Consider the following 12,468-nt stretch of genomic DNA (forward strand, 5'->3'; position numbering starts at 1 on the left):
GGCTAATTTATAAACCCAGCAAGAGCTATGCACGGGATTACCATCTCACAGAGGGAGAATTGGGAAGAATTGGGAAGTCTCGAGAGCACGGCTGGGATGAACAGCACCCACGCAGCCAGAGGTGCCCGCAGGAGCTGTGAGCTGTACAGCCACAGCACCCCATCGGCTGGAGCATCCTCGAGGGCACGGCTGCAGGATGGCCCCATGGCACCCGAGCCCTGCTTGCTGCTCCTTGGGAAGGTTTCCTCTTGATGTAGAAGGGCCTTTTAATAATTTTTTTCTTTTCAAGCATTCACGTACATTTTGTCCTTTCGGCTCGCTGATAAATGTAGCAGTCTGCTTTCCATTTTCACAATGTGTTTTGCCCACGAACTTAATCTTCCCATCAGATGTTGAGAGCTGCAGACGCACTTGGAAAGCTCTCAGCTCACATGCGCTGCCCCAGACCACACCTTTTCCTTGAGGAATTCCCAGGCTTTCAACTTGAGACTGTGATCTCGGTAAACCCTCGTCTGTGATGTCTGAATATTTGCAATGCTTCTCATTGTTCGGGACTTAGCAGCGGCCAAGTGCACGGGGCAGCTTGCCATTCACCGGCAGAAATGTGCCGGGCTTCCTCCAGTGCACCGGCCCCGGAGCAATTTGCAGAAGGGCATTGCTCTTAAAAATGCTCGCTCTGGGCATGAGAGAGTCTTAAAACTGTGCCTGGGCTCCTCGGTGCTTCCTAAGCTTTGGCACAAGGCGAGGGAGAGCCTGGGAGCTGCAGTGAGAGAAAAAAGTCCATGGTACATCAGTAAGATCTAAGACTAACGGAGCTGTAAGAACAATAATTGCAGAGCTACACGCTGGTAAATTTTTATCGCACAATAATACACACGGCACCAGCAGAGAGAGGCTCTGATTTCTTTGCTTGAACATACAAAGTACCACACATTTATAAAAGCACCATTCCGATTCTGTTATGCTGCTCGGAATGTGTTTGAAAAGCACATTAAAGTGTGGGGAAGTGTCCAAAAAAGTTGGATTGGTCTGTTTTATGACTGACAGGAAAGGCCAAGCAATTATCTGAACTCCTGATGGGACAATTTTGTTCAGATGTATTTTGGGGTCAGGAGGCAAGGATTTCATCAGAGAGAGTTCTCCAGATTATGAAACGTACAATGTGTCCAAAACAAGGTCTGAAGTTGATTAGACGTAAGTATTCAAAAGGAAATGATTTACATGACAGCATTGAATGTATTGTCCGCTCAGAAAGATCCGACCCAGCCATGCTGAGATAACTCATTTATGAAATAGGACTTGCGGACCCAGCTAGGAGACTTTTTTTTTTTTTTTTTCCTTATAATGCTTTGCAGGGAATTAGTATATAAATCTTTGTGGACCAGGTGAAAATACAGGAACCATTCTCAGCTGGTGCGAATCAGCGTGACTCCACCAACCAGGCTGAGGTACATCAGCAGAAAGCTGGGGACAAGGTTTCTGGGTGTGCTAAAAGGCACTGCTATGTTTCTCACGGCCACTGGGCATGCAGAGCCCTTTCAGGAGAGGCTCTTGAAGCTGGAAGAGGTGGTGCTGGTGTCTGACGGGGCTTTGCCATGAGGAAAGGCTGCAATTTGCACCAGCAGCCAGCCAGAGGATGGAGCGGGATCGCTCCGCTCTCCTGGGCTGCCTCCTCTTTACCTCACATAAGATGTAGTCACAGTCTTCTTAGGAAAAGGCTGCATAAAAAGCATATTTAAAAAAATTAAACCATTCTGTATTTTCTCTTCTTCCTTCTTTTTTCTATCACTTTTTTGTATTTGAGTGGGCAAAGCTGCCTATTTGCAAGTGTTTTATCCCTGGTGTGTTTAAATGCTGTTGTTTATTTCTACGGCTTTTGCATTTTTGTCTTCAAATTCTGGCAGGCGTGCGTATTTCTCTGTGAAATACTGAGAATGAGTATTTTGAAATTCAAACAGGTTCCCCTTTGTGAGCTTTCTCCTTACAGGTGAGATCCCTTTCTCACACCTTCTTAGAGGGCTTTGCAAAGGTCCCTCATGCTTTTAGCAAGACAGGCTCGATTTCTCAGGAAGATTTATGATGAGTCACAACTTAATCAAGGAACCAAGAAAGATTCATTTTTCATACAACTTGTACAGCATCATCACCTGGGAGGCTCGGTCCTAGTAAATCTTCCTGGCATACCATGAAGGGTGATCCCAAATTTTCAGAGGCTCCCCAAATGCAAACTGAAGGGACGCGCTGCTTTGTGTCTCCTTCCAAGCCAAAAAGAAATATGTTTGTGAAATAAGCCCTCTATATGGTAATTTAATTTGTGGCAGATGTGCCCAACGGCGATGACATCACCCCAAAGCAGGTCTTTTCTCCTTCTCCACTCCCCCCCCCCCCCCAGCTTCACAGGAAAGATGCAGAACGTAAAGGGATTTATCAGGTGTCTTTTCAAAAATGTGCTTTATATCCTGAAGTGCCTCGGCGAGCTGGTTTTCCTAGGTAAAAACAGCTGTGAGCTCAGGATCGGGCCAGGCAAACAGAGACAAAGACTGCACAAAGAATTTCCAGTAAGCATGGACGTTGTGGGTAGGTGGAATAAAATCAAATATGCATCTCATTTGTCTTTAAGCATGTGTTTCCTTTTGCTTTTCATCTGAAAGCGAATTCGGCGCTGGATTTACCAGCAAGAGACCGTCTCTGGCTGATAAACCAAGCTCCATCCGTTTAATCATCGCCAGCCCTGCCGAGACAGCCAGCACAGTTGTAATGTATGTCAGCTCCCCCAGTGGTTTTGGTTCTCTGCACACCCCTCCTCAAAATTTCCACCTGCTGCCAAGTTCACACAGCATCGGTTAACGTTTGTCGTCGTGCCCAAGGGTTTGGTGTCCGGGACCCGGGGCTGCCTGGGGGATGTAGGCATCTCTGGGGAGAACTAAACCTAGGACTGAGGTGGCATTCTGAGTCCAAAGTCCCAATTTATTTGGATTTTAGGTGGCCGAGATCTTTCCTCTGTTTCATACCAGAAGAAATTTATTAAACAGAAGAAACACAGGACTTTGCAATGTAGCATGCAGAAAGGAGTTTTGGAGCATGGTTTTGCAGACGTAGCATGCAAGGGATTTTGTTTTAATTCTCTGCAGTTGTTGTGTGCTAAAAGATCTCAGAGTGGCTGAGGCCGGCAGGGCCCTCTGGAGCCACCCGGTGCCACCCGTGCCCAAGCAGGGACACCCAGAGCAGGGTGCCCAGCACCACGTCCAGGCGGCTTCTGAAGGGCTCCAAGGAGGAGACCCCACAGCCTCTGGGCAGCCTGTGCCGGGGCTCCGTCACCCGCACAGCACAGAAGGGCTCCTGGTGCTCAGGGGGAGCCTCCTGGGGGCCAGTTTGTGCCCAGGGCCTCCTGTCCTGGCACTGGGCACCACTGAGCACAGCCTGGCTCCGTCCTCCCTGCTCCCTCCCCTCAGGGATTTACAGACAGTGATGAGATCCCCTGAGCCTCCTCTTCTTCAGGCTGAGCAGTCCCAGCCCCTTTCCTTCTAGGAGAGCTGCTCCAGGCCCTTCATCATCTTCATGGCCCTTTGCTGGACTCTCTCACGTATGTCCAGATCTTGTTATTGGGAAGCACACTGGAAATACTGCAGTCTTTCCACTGTGGTCCTACACAAAAAAAAAAATGAGGGATCCCATGGCACAGGGCATCTCTCTAGCCTGGTTGTGTGAGGGGACATTCAAGATACGTCATCACCCTAGCATGGGGACACCCATCACCCTAACCTGCTCCCATCTACACAGTGGAAAACCCCCATGCTTTCACCACCAAACCCCACAGCTGCAGGAAAAACCCTTTCCTGCAGTGCCTGCTCTTTTTGCTCTTTAAATATCAGCAGCCAGAAATGAGCGCAGCGAGTGCCAGAGACGTGAAATGGTTGTTGGAGGGCGAGTGCCAGCACTATCAGCGTGGTCACGCTGGCTGCTGCTGGACCCCACCTAACCCCCACAGCCCTGCTTGGGGGGGTGCAGGGCACTGCCAGCATCCTGACCTTTTGGGGATGGAATGGGTTTGGGGAGCACTGAGAGCTGTGCTGACCATGCTGGGGGGGCAGAATTTATCCAGAAATAGGCATATTTCAGGAAAGAAAAATAGATTAGGACAAAATTATTTTTTACTGTAGCCATTTAGGTCTTGGCTTTGTGCAAATTGTTTCAAGCCATTGCCTCTTGCTAGGTGGGTCAGTGGGCCAAATCCGATGATAAATACAAAACTCTGAGATCATTATTCCCTCCTTGGATTTTAACTGATGAAAAGCTATGTTCTGTTTGGCTGGGCTGCAGTCCAAAGCCCGGTGACCACCCCGCTGCAGCAAAATGCTGAATTAAGTTATTCTCGAAAAACTAAAACATCGCCGGGACTTTTACTGATAGGAAACAGATAAAGTCCACTGTGTCTCTTTCCTCAATATTTTGTGTCCTTGCAATCATCTTCCTCCAGGCTTGAAAAACCTCTTGCTGTCCAATAATGTAACAGCCAGGGCGCCAAGGAGCACCACTGATTTTTTCTCTAGGATTTTGTTCCTGGAGGGCAGGGGGAGCCCGGCCACCATGGGCAAAGCACGGCAGGACAGGGCTTTCTCCTGCCTCAGCACTGACCAGGACACATCTCTGCTGTTTGCGAGTGCCCACCAAAACCTGGGTTGAAGCATCATCCTCACAGGTGTTAGCAGCATGGACTGGACCTTGGTTAAACTCATGCTTATCTTCTGTAGGTTTTAATTTGGGTCATGACCTGAATGTATTTTCGGAGGAGGTGTAACTTGTAAGCTTATTGCTCAACTCCACCTTGCTTCTGATTCCAAGCGGGGATGAGCATTTCGGGACAAAAAGAGAGCCAAGTCCCTCAGACACATCCACCTCCACTGCAGTAGGTGAAACTTGCTTTCCACGAGAGTTCCCAAGCACGTTATGGCGAACTTCCCCAAACCTGCTGCAGCTGCGCTGGCGGTGGGCCAGCAAGCTGGAGGCAGCGTGGAACTGAATATCGAGGTGCAACATACATAGCCCAGAGCTACCAGAGCCAGAGGCTCTGCCCCGCACGCGGCAGCGGTGGCAGAAGGAGTGCGTGGGGATGGGGATGGGGTGAAGCATCCCTCACTGAGTGGGGAGGAGGAGGTAGGGATGGAGACGGTGCCTGTGGCATCCAGCACGTGCTAGGACATCCCTTGGAGGAGCCAGACGGACTCGGATGTTAGCATCCTCCAGTCTCAGGAACTGGTTAGGAAAAACTAAAAGAAGGCAATCAGAAAGTGTAGCAAAAACTAATTGCCTCTTCTCCTGTGAAGAGTGACAAAACCCTGAGCACCAGGAGCCCTTCTGTGCTGTGCGGGTGGCGGAGCCCTGGCACAGGCTGCCCAGAGGCTGTGGGGTCTCCTCCTTGGAGCCCTTCAGAAGCCGCCTGGACGTGGTGCTGGGCACCCTGCTCTGGGTGTCCCTGCTTGGGCACGGCTGGCACCGGGTGGCTCCAGAGGGCCCTGCCGACCTCAGCCACTCTGGGATCTGTGGTTCCCCACCAAGGAGGGTATCTGTGACCTTTCCTTCCCTGCAGCAGCAACCTGTCCTGGTCTGGGTATAACAACGTCCCTCTGTTTTCCTACTTCTCTGCAAGGTCTACATGTTAACATCAGTCCTCTCCTGAATTGAGGAGAATTATTTCTACCTTGAAATGACAACAGTTTTACATGTGACAGGCAGGAGGTGGTGACACACACCTTGACCATAGTGGGGCATTTGGATCCGTCCCTCACGAGGTTCTTGTCAGGCCAGCTAAGAAATGCAGCCCAGATGAAGTCATTAGTCGGTGGGTGCGCAAGTGGCTGAGAAACATGCTGAACTTATCACGGCTTGCCATCGAACCGAAAATTCTTCTTTAATGGGGTCACCCGGGGTCTGTCCGGGGCCTGTTTCTGTTTGATATTTTCATTGGTAACTCGGATAATGGAATAAAGTATGCTTATAAAATCTGCCCATCACGCTAAGCCAGGAGGATTGCGAGCGTATTGGGGCCCAGGATTAAAATTCAAAATAGCTCTGAAAAATCGGAGAGGTTTTCCAGAATCAACAAATGGAACCAGATAGAGACATGTGCAAAGAGGTCAAAAGGGCTCGTAGTCAGACAGGGGATGGCAGGCTGGGTGGATGGCAGAAGAGACCTGGGAGCTGCTGTGGAGCGAGCACGGACCGGGTGACCATAGTGGCACCAATGGGTGTACCCATGGGATGGGAAAGGCAAGAGCTGGGTGGTAACGTCGTGGTGGTGGGAACGTGCCAGCTCGAGTGCTGTGTCCAGCATCACCTCTTCAGAAAGATGTAAGCGAAATAGAAAGCCTGGAGAGACCAACAGGAGAGTTAAGAGGTTTGTAAAACCTGACCTGTGAGGAGGGGTTGAAAGAATTTGGGGTTGTTTGGTCTAGAAAAGATGGATGGGGCTGGAGGGAGCAGGATAACAGCCTTCAGAGGTGACTGTGAAAAGGGTGAAGATCAGTTGCCTTGATGTCCAGTAAGCATGGACAAAGAGTAGTAGGTTTAATTGGAAACAAAGGAGGTTTAGGTCAGATATGAGGACAAACCTCCCAGCTATAATCAAAGATAAGCTCAGGAGCAAGCTACCTACGTGGGCTTGGGGACCACAGCCATTAGAGGTTTTTAAGAATCTCAGGTACCTGAAGGCAGCAATGGAGCTCTCTTCTAAAGCCTCACTCCTGAAGGTTAAGCAGATCTGGTGCTTGGGAGAGGCTCTCAGGAGCCATCTAACACCATAGCGCTGATGTTGGAAATTGAGTCAGTCTCCACAATGCTGTCCCTAATTAAAGTGCTAAAAAGTGAAATACCAAAGCTGCAAACGGCAAAGGTAGCTGTGCTTCTTTGTACCTCAGACCGATTGTACACTGGTAACTCATTGTCCTTCTATTTCCCCACTTTTTTCCTTGTGAGACAGCCTGTGATAAAGTGTGCTTTAAAAAGCACACGGTTAAACAAGACATGCAATCTGCTTGCTATTATAGATCCTGCCTCGAGCCATGAATCAGTGCTTCTTCCCCACGACAGTCCTGGGTTATTCGAGCATATAGGTTTGTGTTCTAGGAAACAGTAAAAATTGTCTCCTCAATGATAAATAATTGCTTCTCCTTTAGAAGCACTTGTTATCGCCTCCTCGAACTGAATATTTTTAGTACTAGCAAAGTATCTTCTTTTCAGCTCCCTGGAGACATCTGCTCTCCATATGGCCGACTTGCCACTGCTTACACAGCCTGTTTCTGGGAAGGAGACTCTTGATATGACAAATTGCAATTATTTCCAGCTCCTCGAACCCTTCACTAGTTCCTGATTCATGTAATCAAGCTTAAAGAATTCTGCACAACCGTACATTTTTTAATCGCTCTCGGCGATGACGTTCATGTCCCATTGCTTCTGCTGTCAGCGAGCTGCCCTTGGAGCATCAGGTGCTGAGCCCACCTAGGGTGTATCATCCCCAGGGACACTTCTGCTCCCCCCAGCCCCTCTGATCCCCTGCAGGAACCCATGGGAAGCATCACGGTGGCACCATCCCTCTGGCCTTGCTGCTGGCACAGGGGTGCAGCCCCTCTGAAGAGCCCCAGAGCCATGACCTGTGCTGGAAAAGAGAGGGACCATTGCTGTGCTGCTGCTTTCTGTGGTTTCTAAACCTCATGCTCTGAAGCGAAAGCTTATTCTGCCATCACATGGTGGGGCCATCTTTTTTTTTTTGTCCAGTTTGGCAGTGCCTGCCAGAGTATGGATCAAGAGCTGAAAGATAATGCATTGTGCATATATCTATAGTTACCTCTTATTCCCTGGGGTACCCTGTGATGTATGTGTACTCTCTGATCTCACTCTGTAAAACACATGCACTATTCAAATGTATTTCCTCGTGCCTTGCTGCAGGAACTGTCAGTTTGAATCTTCATAGAAGTAGTTACAGTAAAAAGAGACACAAAGCTATGTCAAGTAATTCATTCAGCACAACGGAACGATATTGCAAATAGCAGCAGAGGAAAACCTCACAGCTGATATTTTAAGGGCAAGACCTTCATAAAGATTTAGTGGGCAGTGCTGGATATTAATACTTTTCACTCTGGATATTTACGTATTTTAATAAGTCAAAGCACCCGCTTTCCTTCCACACTATCAGAAATCAAGAAGCTGCCACGCAACCGATCACAAAAGCCTCGTGTGTGGGAGAAGCTCTGCCAAAGCCCTGCTGGGCTGCAGAGATTTGGGCAGCACTCGTGTCAGAGCAGCGTGTGATGCTGAGCCCCCACAGCACCTTCAGCCATCCCTTGTACGGAACCAGTGCTGATTTCAGCTTGAAAATCTGATGCTTGGAGCTTTCTGCACACTATCGTTCCCAAGATCTATAGCTGAAACTCCAAGGGTATAATATGTGGCCATGAGAAACTCATACAGTCATACTATCTTTTCTGTAGTATATATTATATCCCTCTTAATTAGAAATAAGAGAAGTAATTATTTTGGCAGCTGAGTGCCACATATGAAATTCTTGGAGAAAAGTACTCTGGATCCCACTGAAAATACCATGGACAAAGTAAAAGCAGAGTAGCAAAGGTGAAGAATAAAACCTGGGGGGGGGGGGGGGGGGGGGGGAAACAATGTTTTTGTTAAATTTTTGGTTAGTGAGAAACTAGCCTACCTGTCTTTTTATCCGCTAAGTAAGACATATGGGACACAGATTTTGTTTCTTGCAAATTAAAATAACATGTGGACTTGCTCTTTTGAGTGAGTTCAGAAATCTGTGCTTTATGGATATGCAAATAAATTCTGCATATGAGGCAGCATACAGGGCACATTCAGCAAGCATGACATCGCTTAGCTCCTGCACACACGACAGTTTCTGCAGTTAAACAATATTAAACGCCTTGGCAACTCATTGCATCATTAAGGACCTAAAGGGCAAGGATGTGTCAAACTCCGTGCGCTGCTTTGTCTGAACCTTTCCTACACCCAAGGTTAGAGCAGGGCAATTCAGCAGCGTGTTCCCCACTCTGAGCCACTGCCAACATTTTTTTAACGGGATTAAATTTTGCCTTGTTACTGTACGAAGACACATTTTAAGCATGCTTGGCCATTCATTTGGAGTAGGATTCTCTTTCGCTGAACTATTATTCTGGATTTGTGAATAGTGAAGTCTTTATTTCATTACTCATCATAATTCTTCTCCTTGGATTTATCCAATTAGTAGTAGAGCTAATAGAAGGAGAAGCAAAGTGGATATTTCAGATCTACTAAAACCTTTAAAAGCTTTCCCCCCCTGTTAGTATCTCTACCAGTAATCGAATAAATACTGGGAGGAGTGCAGCCTTTTGATGTATGTTTAATTAAAAAAAAAAAAAAAAGAATAAGCAATAAGCAGAGGAACTCTCCTGAGGTGCTGCCCTGCCTTACCGAAGCAGAAGGAGGTTCACAGGCTGCACCAATACCAACCACAGCTAAACCAAGGCACGGGCTGCTCAGGGAGAGGGCTCGGAGGCTGGGGTGGGGATGGGGATGGATAGGAGATCCCTGCCAAACTGTGGCCCCAGCATTTGCTGCCCCAGGCAGTAGAGCAGCAGGGGTCACCACTCCCAGCAGAGTCTTTCTTGGGCCACGATGCAGGTGGCAGTCACAGCCACGGCAGACCAAACCTGCTGAAAACACTTCTGTTTGCTGCAAATGCTGCATGAAGCTGTAACCAAAAGGCAGTTGGTGTTCAGAGCTACCCAGGCTGGTTTTCCTCGCACCGCTGAGCAGCCACTTGGGCTGTGCACCTTGTACCAGCAGAGACAGATCCATCCCCAGCACTGCGGTGCCACTTCATTCTCCAGGACCAGCACGGGGCCTGTGCTGAAGTCCACAGCAGAAGGGAGCAGTGCACACCTGGGTCAGGCTAAGGGGGTTGGGCAGGTGCAGCTCACGTCCCTGCACTGGAGGATACCGGGAGCATGCTGCGAGTCTGCAATAGCTGCAGTCTTTACAAAAAACAGGCAGCGGGGCAATATCTGCACTACCACAGACACAAAGTCTTAGCCAAGGCTTGTTCACCACCATTAAATGTCCTCCACCATATTTTTTTGAGCACTCGGCTGTGAACGTATCAGGAATGGGAAAAAGCAACCTTTGGGTCCTGCAATAGGTCGGTAGGGCAAGTCCCTCACTTGCTTAAACGTGGATTTATTAAGGACTTGATTCTGATCTTATTTCACAGCTACATAATTCCACCGCTATGAAGTTATCCCAAATGACTTTTAAATGCAACACATGAACGTGGAAAAATTAGGAGGATTGCCAAGATGTGCTTGGGGAGAGCATTCTTAGATTTGATTGTGATGTAGAAGATGGAGCACAAAGCCGGATTCTGCCCTCTGGAAGAGTGGTAGCAGCCAGGAGCGAGGATGTCACAGCTGCACTGGTAAACAGGAGAGGAAAACTAAGACAATGGCTTCTATCACAGATGGACATTTTCTTTCTAGTTTCGTTCCAAAACCCTTTCCATTTCTGCGGACCAAGCATGACCATTAGTAACTAATTGTGCTGTGTAATTAAGCAGGGTCGCTCAGCTACTTCTCGTACAGGGCCCAGGACAACACTTCTAACAATGACTGCACCGCTTCCAGCCCAAAAGCCGCTATTGGTAGAATTAAAAGAAATTTATGGCAAAAATTAAAACATTTATATTTTAACATCTCCAGACTTTATTAGGTGTTCTTTATACAGTCATCTGGTATGTTTAAAGAGTGAGCAATCATATAAAAGGAAATATGGTCATAACTGATTGAAGTAATAAAACCCTGAAACTAAATAACATCTCATAACTCATTACACAGCATATATTAGATTTCATTACATCAGTATATGACTTAGTAGTAAATTCTCTTGTTGGTCATAAACCTCCAAAGTGTTGTCATCCTGAAAAATGAAATTAAAAAAGAGAAGACAATGCCAGGACGCTCTGGTGGTGCTTGCACTGTTACGGCACAGCCCCACCTGCCGTTGGGGCCAACCAGCCTCGAAGGGATGAGGAAGGGACGTCGGGGAACCAGGCCACCAGCACACGTCACCCCATGGAAATGCCAGCACAGGAGCTTCCTAAACCCTTCCCTCTTCCTGAGGCTCAAGCATCAGCAACCCAACGGTTGGGATGCTGAGGCCTGAAGGCTCTTCAGGACACTGGTGCCTTCTGCTGTCCTTCAGAGCACGTCCTGTGAGACCCGTGCCCTGCTCACGGGTGGGGAGGAGAAAAGCAGGGCTCGTTCCCAACACGAGCTCTCAAGGTCTCCCGCGCCTGGCTCCTCCCCTCCTCCATTTAACAGTTTATAATTACAGAGCACCCGATCAGCAGCTGTGCTGCTCGCAACATCTGGGAGATCTTAAGGCAGATCCTGCTCCAAGCTGCACTGATGTAATTGTTTTGCTGGGTGAAGGATGATAACTCCCCCCACGTGTGTATATACACTCCTTCAAAATAATCCAATGGTTTTTTTGAAGATCGCTTATGTCAACACGTGCTTTATTGTGTCTTATGTGTTTTTAAAGTGCTGGATGGGAGCAGCTGGAGGAGAAGTCCCCTTTCAAAGCACACCTCCTCTCTTTCTCCTTGAAACAGTTTGTTGAATCACGGCGAAGCATCGAGGCTTTAATGGCTGCTTTGGAGGTGTCTGGCCACACAGCAGATCCACGGGGTTAGATATATGGATTAAAAGGTAAGTATAAGAATTAAATACATTTCCCAGTGCCCTAGGGGTGGAGATGGCTACTCCCCTCCTTTCCACAGGAAAGCTCACAACCAGGTAAGGAGGAGGCTGTGCAAAGCTTGGCACACTGTATCCTAAATCTTGCACCAAAAATCTACCCTGGGGACCAGCTGCAAACCTACAAGCTGTCCCGCAGAAGGTGCTGCTCCCAGCAGAAGCTGTCCTCCAGGGGTGGGCAGCAGATGAGCCACATAGTGATGCTCCTCGGGGCAAGCCAGGTGGACATGGGCTACCACGCAGAAACTTTACCCTACAGATATGAAACGTGTCATAATTGTATTACCAGTCCTACAACGGGTGTAGCAGCGTCTCCTTAAAGCAGCTGTAGTTCTGGAAGGAAATATAGTTTTTATACTGTATTTTGCAGGGGGAGGAGAAGGCATCCCTGCCCCGATGCAGACTCAGGTCCTGATTCTGCCCTGCTGCAGTGCAAGGATTTCTAGCAGTGCCTCAATAAAGCTCAGAAATGCTGATCTCACCTCTCCTCTGGTAACTCGGCGTTTGCAATGCACAGAGCAGAGCTGAGCCAAGCCTCACCTGGCAGCAGCATACATTTTGCTTTTTATCAGAGCCACCTCCACACTCCTGTGACAGTCTCGTTAGCTCTAATAGCCAGGCTGGGCTCCGAGCATCAGCGCGGCCCTGCTTGTACACCGATGGAAAA

At 48.3% G+C, this 12,468-nt stretch overlaps 1 long non-coding RNA gene across 1 annotated transcript; it reads left to right on the plus strand.

Moving 5' to 3' along the window:
* Positions 1-10,383: 10,383 nt before the first annotated feature.
* Positions 10,384-12,468, plus strand: LOC106035261 (uncharacterized). The gene is made up of 3 exons (XR_001206659.3): positions 10,384-10,462; positions 11,587-11,753; positions 12,172-12,468. It is a non-coding gene; the product is annotated as an uncharacterized lncRNA (long non-coding RNA).

This window comes from Anser cygnoides, chromosome 2, assembly GCF_040182565.1.
Source record: "Anser cygnoides isolate HZ-2024a breed goose chromosome 2, Taihu_goose_T2T_genome, whole genome shotgun sequence".
Classification (NCBI taxonomy): Eukaryota; Metazoa; Chordata; class Aves; order Anseriformes; family Anatidae; genus Anser; species Anser cygnoides.